Source organism: Lontra canadensis, unplaced genomic scaffold (assembly GCF_010015895.1).
Source record: "Lontra canadensis isolate GAN:19392208 unplaced genomic scaffold, GSC_riverotter_1.0 scaffold218, whole genome shotgun sequence".
Lineage (NCBI taxonomy): Eukaryota > Metazoa > Chordata > Mammalia > Carnivora > Mustelidae > Lontra > Lontra canadensis.
In genome coordinates this window covers 858,110-866,852 of record NW_022631212.1, presented here as the reverse complement: position 1 = coordinate 866,852, position 8,743 = coordinate 858,110, and positions in this window count along the sequence as shown.

Here is an 8,743-nt window from a genome sequence, read left to right as displayed (position 1 = left end):
CCAAGTCGCCATCCATATTGCACTCACGGCGAGCCCCGGCGCGCCCAGCCCACGCCTCGCTTCCCTCCCCTCTGCGACAGCGCTATGGCGGCCATCGGACAGGACGCTCGACCGCACACATGTCCATTCTCTACACCTGAAAACAGAAAGGGTGCTTGTGTCGTTGCTTCGTCTCTCTCTCCTCTCTCTGTAACGCCACATCTAATTTGAATGCCCCTCCTCTTCCCGCCCAGGAGGCGTGGTCACAGCGGGCCGACAGTCACCCGGGAACGCACCTGAGTTGAATCCCGGACGGGGATGGGGGTCGGTCTCCAGTTTTCTACAGACGGAGAGAAAAGATAGGATCCAAGAGGGCTCGGGGTGACGGCAGTCGGGGCCTCTGGAAGAGAGCCGTTCGCGGAGTTGGTCCTGAAGAAGACAATGTCGCAAGACATCCTCACTAGAAACGCTTGGACCGTGTTGTGTATTACGCCGGCGGAAAGACGATCTTCTCGTACTTGCCAGCTGAGGGGCTCATTCTGAGTTAGGGGAGCGGAAGGTCTGGAGCAGGGGCTTCCCGAAGCGAGGAGGGCTGCCTTCCTGCGAGACGCAAGGCAAATCATAAAGTGCGGAGGAGAGAGGAGGCGTGTCAGATCCGGAAGCCGGGGTGGGCCGCTGGATGGATTTTCTCCAACTCCAGTACCTGGGTCTGTCCTTGCTTCTGAGAGTGAATCATATCTTGGGCTTCATACGTAAAGCTCCCTGCGCCTGGGACATCGTTTCCCTTCACGTCTTCCTAACTTGGCTGTTTATGCAGATACTCTGGATTCCCCTTGGGTGTCACTTCCTCCTGGAAGCCTTCTTTAAAGGCCCTTCTATACCCTACCTAAATTCTGATTAGCGGCCCTCAGACGCGTTTTATCCCACCTGCTAATTCGTTTCAGGTACACCACTCCACCTTTTCAGGCAACCCTTGACCGCCCCCCTTGGAATCTGAGATCATTGAGGGCAGTACCCCTTCAGTATTTATCTCTGTATCCCATCACTAGCTCAGTGCTTGGCAGGTAGTACTTGGTCAGTAAACGTTTGTTAAGTGAAGAAGCGATCCCCAGATCGGACTGAATCAGAGAAGCAATTAGGAGGCTACTGGCCTGGTCCAGGGGAGATGGGGGTGGAAGAACTGGTCAGGGGTGGTGGCACACGACAGAGGAGAGATGACAGTCAGGGATGTTCTGGGTATCAAGGCCAATCAATTCCTAAACTCCCTCCCCTGACCTTTCCTTGTGGCAAAGACTGCTGCTGGCTGGCTGCTTAGTCAGCATTTACCTTTCATATTCTCCTTCCTAGAGAACTTCAGTTTACTTGGGGGGTTAATATTTCTTTCATTTGATCTCAGAAAAACTAGAAGGTATTGCGGTTGTAAGACTGAAACGCAGTCACTTACCCCTGCAGGATGGAGAGCCTGTCCTCAGGTGTTGCCTGAACCCTTTCCAACGCCAGCCCCTGGGCTGAGTGCTCTATTGTATTACCTCACTTAATTCACTCAACAGCCCCACAAGGTGGATATTATATTTATCCAGGGCCAGGACTATGGTGAGGCCAATGAGGACCCCTCCTTGGGGGGGAATTTAGGAGACTGCCCCCCCAACTCTTCAGTAATCAAAATTAATAATATTTTAAGACAGGGGATGCCCAGGTGGCTCAGTGCGTTGAGCATCTGCCTTCTGCTCAGGTCATGATCTCAGGGTCCTAGGTTTGAGCCCTGCATGGGGCTCCTAAAACATTTTATTTATTTATTTGACAGAGAGAGACAGCAAGAGAGGGAACACAAGCAGGGGGAGTGGAAGAGGGAGAAGCAGGGAGCCCGATGCGGGGATCGATCCTAGGACCCTGGGATCAGGACCTGAGCTGAAGGCAGCTGCTGAACGACTGAGCCACCCAGGCGCCCCTAAATAAAATCTTTTAAAAAATATTTTAAGACACTTAATTTAGATATATTCATAAGTATACACACATTATTGGTTTATGTGCTCCTCACCTTGATAGGGGTTTTGTTGCTATTCTTTCCCCAGCACTTCAGACAGTGCTCAGCACGTATTCGGCGCTTGTTAAATATTTGTTGAATGAATGCACGAGAGTCACACAAAATAATACAGAAGGTGCTTAGCTTGCACCCAACGTGACTCTTTGGGCCTTCTAATCCCACGATCTCTGTTCAGATCTGTGTGTCTCAGACCATCTAATTTACTCACTAATTTGGTTTGGCTGAGAGGGGGTTGCTGTGGTTTGAACACCCCAAGCATTTATTTATCTTTCATTGGCCTTCTTGTCCTGTCTGGCGTTCTGGCCATTTGGGCAGGTATCTTAGTCCCTATCCCAAGTTGGATGAGCCCCAACAGCAGGAGCAGGGTCTGTCCCCTCTCTGTTTCAGGCACCTGCCCAGGTAGTCCATCTCTCGACCCCCTCTCCCTCTGTCCTCTCTTCCCCATGCTGGGCTTGCTGCAGACCCCACTGGCTACCCAGAACCTTCAGGGGCAGGAGGCCAACATGAGCTTTGGATCAAAGAGTTCCAATTCAGGGACGCCTGGGTGGCTCAGTTGGTTAAGCAGCTGCCTTCAGCTCAGGTCATGATCCCAGCGTCCTGGGATCGAGTCCCACATCGGGCTCCTTGCTCTGCAGGGAGCCTGCTTCTCCCTCTGCCTCTGCCTGCCATTCTGTCTGCCTGTGCTCGCTCTCTCTCTCTCTCTCTCTCATAAATAAATAAAATCTTTAAAAAAAAAAAAAAGAGTTCCAATTCAGAGGCGAAGAAACTTGTTTCATGGGGCTCAACTCTGATTATTATTATTTTTTTTAGTGTCCCTGTGTGTGAGCCAGCTGCAGTTTATGGCATCTTCAAACAAACAAACAAACAAACCACCTTTTTTTTTTAAAAAAAGTAAACTCTACCCCCAAGGTAGGGCTCAAACTCACAAGCCTGAGATCGAGAGTCACGTGCTCTATCATCTGGGCCAACCGGGTGCCCCTCATTTAATCTCTACAACACCTTTGAGAAGTGTTAACATCCCCAGCTTGCAAATCCAGTTTGCAGAAGCTGCCTGGCTCACCCTGGGTACTTCCAAAAGTCTTCCAAGTCCAAAGGTCTTCGCAGTAGGCAAGGTGACCAGCTGTCAGACAAAACTCTTAGCTCATTCATTCCTTTATCTAATAATGGTTGCTGAGGCTCGGGATAATAAGCCTCTAGACTCATCAGAGGCTTGGGATTATAGCTGATCTCTGTTGTAGATCTGCAGGAGAACATTTAAAGTACTCATCGTCAGGGGGCGCCTGGGTGACTCAGTGGGTTAAGCCTCTGTCTTCTGCTCAGGGTCCTGGGATAGAGCCCCGCATTGGGCTCTCTGCTCACCGGGGAGCCTGCTTCCCCCCTCTCTGTCTCTGCCTACTTGTGATCTCTGACTGTCAAGTAAATAAATAAAATTTAAAAAAAAGAAAGAAAATAAAAAATTTTTAAAAAGACACAAAAAGGGGCACCTGGGTGGCTCAATGGGTTAAAGCCTCTGCTTTCAACTCAGGTCATGATCCCAGGGTCCTGGGATCGAGCCCCGCATCGGGCTCTCTGCTCAGCAGGGAGCCTGCTTCCACCTCTCTCTATCTGTCTGCCTCTCTGCCTACTTGTGATCTCTGCCTGTCAAATAAATAAATAAAATCTTTTAAAAAATTAAAAAAAAAAAGACACACAAAAAAGTACTCATTGTCAGGGAAAATGCACACAGCCTTTAGGGTAACTTTCTATTAATTTGTTTTAGATACTTGCTGCTCAAAGCACTATCTGTGAACATCTGCATCTGTATCACCTGGGAGCTGGTTAGAAATGCAGAAAGTTGGGCACTGCATCAGACCTACTGTCTTAGTTTGCTCTGGTTGCCATAACAAAATACTGTAGACCGGGCGCTTAAAGAACAGAAATTTCTTTACTCACCGTGGAGGACGCTGGAAGTCCCAGTTCAGTGTACCAGCTGAACCAGGTAGCGCTCTGGTGAGGTCCCTCCTTGCTCACAGATGGCCACCTTCTCCGTCTGGTAGAGGATGGCTCTCTGGCATCTCTTTTAAGGGAACGAATCCTATCCTGAGAGCCCCACTCTCATAATCTCCTCTGTCCAAATTACCTTCCAAAAGGCCTCCCCTCTAAATACCATCACACTGGGGGGTGGGGCATCAACGTATAAATACTGAATTTTTTACTTGAATAAAATATTGAATATTCAATATATAACCTGAGGGGGTGGGGCACAATTCAGTCTACAACACTTACTGAAACATAATCTGCATTTTATTTTATTTTTTAAAGATTTTATTTATTTGACAGAGAGAGATAAGGAGAGAGAGCGAGCACAACCACGGGGGAGCTGGAGAGGGAAAAGCAGACTCCCCACGGAGCAGGGAGCCCGACATGGGACTAGATCCCAGGACTCTGGAATCATGACCTGAGGTGAAGGTAGATGCTTCATGACTGAGCTACCCAGGAGCCCATGATCTGCATTTTAATAGGGTCCACAGGAGGTTAATATACACATGAAATTCTGAAAAGCAACGCTTTCAGTCATATACATTGGAAAAGAAATGGCAGCCAAGGATCAATTTGTGTATGTCACCTTGTGTGTTATCTGAGGAAGATATTCCATATTAAACTGGTTTCCTGGGTCCTTTTTTCTGTAGTTTTTATTGGTTGAGATAAACTAATTTGTTTTTATTTATTTTTTAAAAGATTTTATTTATTTATTTGACAGAGAGAGACACAGCAAGAGAGGGAACACAGGCAAGGGGAGCGGGAGAGGGAGAAGCAGTCTTCCCGCCGAGCAGAACCCTGGAATGATGACCTGTGCAGAAGGGCGACTGAGCCACCCAGGTGCCCTGAGATAAACTAATTTAATATCATTATCATAACAGCTACCAGGCATAGAGGACTTTATATAGGCCAATTCCTTTGTGGACCACTTCACACATTTAACCTTATTCAGTTCTCATGACAACCATGTGAGGTAAGTATTATCCCATTTTACAGATGAAGAGGTTGAGGCTGGGAAGATAAATAATGGGCCCAAGGGCTCACTGGAAATGTGAAAGTCAGGACTGGAACTCCTCTTTTAAGCCAGTGGTCCTCGTAGCATGGCCCCCAGGCCAGCATCATCAATATTACCTGAGAAATTGCTGTAAATGCACATTTTTGGGTCTGTGAGCCTGAGACCGACTGAATCAGAAACTCTAGAGGTGGGGCTCAGCAATCTGTGTTTTTAGTAAGTCCTCTAGATGATTCTGACATACTCTCAAATTTGAGATTGATGGTTTGAAGCCTACACTACCTCTCAGTGTGTGCCAGACAACATGGAGGGCTGGGCCGAGAAACCTCCCCACCCCAATCTGAGGAGAAAGACTGAATCGAACGGATGAGGTCACTGGGGACCGGCCCCTGTTGTGAATGCTCCAAGGAGCCCACCCAGCTTGGATACCTGGGCAGTCACCCTGTTCCCTCCGGAGCATGGGCCTGCCTTTCTCCCTTCTCTGCCTCTCAGTTCGGCTGTTCCTTGTTTCTGAGGTATTCTCTCTCTCCTGGGTCTCTCGTGCGTGTTTCTTGCTGACCACCCAAATCCCTTCCTCCGGCCCTCCCCTGAGTGCCAGGCATGGACGCTGGACATCCCTCCTCACAGACTCCCAAACATGGCTGCCACCGAGCTCTTCATAACCATCCCTGCCCTGGAGCTTCCTCCTGCCTCAGCCTTCTCTGCCCCTGTCATTAGGCCCTCAGTAACAGTATGGGAAATGTCACTGAAATGAAATTTTCTGCTCAAATCATGGTTTTCTGTTTTGGTTTTGTTTTTGAAGTAGCCTTCATGCCGAGCACGGAGCCCACGGTGGGGCTTGACCTCATGACCCTGAGGTCAAGCCCGGAGCTGAGATCACGAGTTGGACTCTTAACCGACTGGGCCACCCAGGTACCCCACAAATAATGCTCATTTAAATCTGATCTCAGTTCCACAGACAAACTTGAAGAGGGTAGATTTTTCATTTCCAACCTCAAACTGTAGGAAAGGGCCTGTCTGAATGGAAGACTCCAGAAGGAGGCAAAGGAACCTGCATATAATTTATATATACATAATTTACCACTTAATCTCCACTTTTCTTCGGGATCAGTCAGGGACAAACATATCCACCAGGGGGCAGCATCTGCTCCTTTCTAGCCCTAAGCCCCGGGCCTGGGACTGGGTTTTGGGACCGTGTGCTGAAAGGGCCCCCTGTAGGGGAGAAGGGTGCCTATGGGGTCCTTCTATACATGTTTTTTTTCTGTTCACACTCATTCTAAGAGGTAGGTTGTGATTTCTCCATTTTGTTCCTGAGGAAATAAAGCTGGGATTTGAAAAATGGTCTTTGTGGGGGTGCCTGAGTGGCTTGGTCAGTTGGAGTGGCTGACTTTTGGTTTATGCTCATGTCGTGGTCTCCTGGTGGTGGTCTCAGGGTTGTGGGATGGAGCCCCGTCTCAGTTTTGCGTTCTTCAGGGAGTCTGCTTGAGGATGCACTCTCCTCTCCCTCTGCCCCTACTCCTGCTCTCTCTCAAAGAAATAAACAAACCTTAAAAAAAAAAAAGAAGAAAAAAGAAAAAAAGAGTCTTTGTGATTCCCAAGCTGCCAGCTGCTTCTTTGGCTTCCCTCCCTCACGGCTCACTCCCGCAGACTCCTCTCCTCCCTTCATTTGTGCGCGGAGAGAGGTATGTGGTCAGGGTACTGTTGGAGACAAGGATGTTCTCAGCCCCTTCCTTGGTGAGCTCCTTCATCTCTTACCCTCAGCTATTCCTGCGTATGGACTATTGGTAGCTGAAGGGACCTGGAATGGCCTAAACCCGGGGGGCAGGGGAGAGAGTGACTTTTCCAAGCTAGTCTATTGGTGAGGGACAGGACTCACCCTCTCAGCCCAGGGTTTCAGCCTGCCAGGCTTTGAGGGGGGCTTCTCTCTCCAGCGTCATCCCCACCCCTGGCCTCTGTTTTTCCTCCTCTAAGAAAGTCCCTTGTCCTCAATAAAGTCCCCAGAGTTCAATACTACCTAGAACTTGCCCAGAAGCACAGGGTTTTATAGGCATCCCTGGCTAACCCAGTATCAGCAGAACCCTCAAAGGCTGAAGAACCCCAGACCAGGAATCTCCCAGGCTAAGTGTAGAAGTTTGGTTCTCATACTCAGGGACATGAATTCATGCAAGATTTCCTGACTGTCCACTGGCACACTGCTGGGCAGCTTGGAGCTGTAGATGACAGGAACCAGCCCTGGGTTCAGGGGCTTCATCTGGCAGGGAGACAGCTCTGAGGACAAACAAGGATGGAATCTCATCCATGTGGGGGAGCCCTTGGAAGGAAGTGGATAGGCCCCGCTAGTCTGTCATTCTGTCTTGAATGGTGACCTGATTCCTTGTCGCTTTATCCTTGGCTCTAATGTCACCTATGGGAGAGGACTTCCTGAGAAGCCTCCTCTCCCCAGTTTGAAATAGTTCCCTTCCCGAGTCTCTCTCTGGCACATCTCCCTGTTTTATTTCCCTTGATGGCAAGTATCACCATCTGAAACCATCTTCTTTATTCATTGCCTGCCTCTCCCCTCTAGAATGTACACTCCAAGAGGGCAGGTCCTTCACCATCTCACTCAGGACTGTGTGCTCAGAACCTAGCAGGCACCCCATATATGATTGTTCAATATATGGATGTTCAAATGTTCTCTGCAGTGAGTCCCCCAATACAGAAGGTCCTGGGCTGTGATCTTGTGGAGAGAAAGGGCTACAGACGTGAGGCTGCCAGGAAGGAAAATGGTCATTAATGGAGGAAGGCTCCCTGGGGACAGGGTGTGTATGTGGGGGAAGGGGGCAGGGAAATGTTCCCATTTAAAGGGGACAAATTTCGGTAAGCCCACAGTCTAGCGCTGCCCTTTCAAGCTGGGCCCCCTTCCTTCCCCTCTCCCTGCCCCACCCCCTCCTACCCATTTGTTCATCAACACCTCTGGCAAACCAGAAAGATGAAGGGCGGGGTAGGATTGCCAGTTTTATCATTTTTATCAGATAATCAGGTGACAATTTCCCTCTCAGTTGTGAGGCCCAGGAAGTTTCAGAGGTTGCAGAAGAAAAACGAGACAACCTGTGTTTCTCATTACTGTGTGTTCTCAGTTTCACAGCCACTGTAACATTTGCTCAATGCCAAGTTTGGCCAATTTCTAGCAGCCTGACCTTGGACAAATTACCTAACTTTTCAGTGCTTCTTTCTTCTTTTTGGAATAACCATACTGACTTCTTGGGTTGAGTTGTATATTAAAAAGGAAACGTATGGGGTACCTGGCTGGCTTGGTGGATGAGACACATGGCTCTTGATCTCAGAGTCGTGAGTTCAGGCCCCATATTGGGTGTAGAGCTTACTTTATTTTATTTTAATAAAATATTTTATTTAGGGGCGCCTAGGTGGCTCAGTGGGTTAAAGCCTCTGCCTTCAGCTCAGGTCATGATCTCAGGGTCCTGGGATCGAGCCCCACATCAGGCTCTCTGCTCAGCAGGGAGCCTGCTTCCCTTCCTCTCTCTCTGCCTGCCTCTCTGCCTACTTGTGATCTCTGTCTGTCAAATAAATAAATAAAATATTTATTTACACAGAAACCCTGTGTTTCTGGGCAAGTTCTAGGTAGTATTGAACTCTGTCTGTCAAATAAGTAAATAAATAAATATTTTATTTACTTATTTGACAGAGAGAGA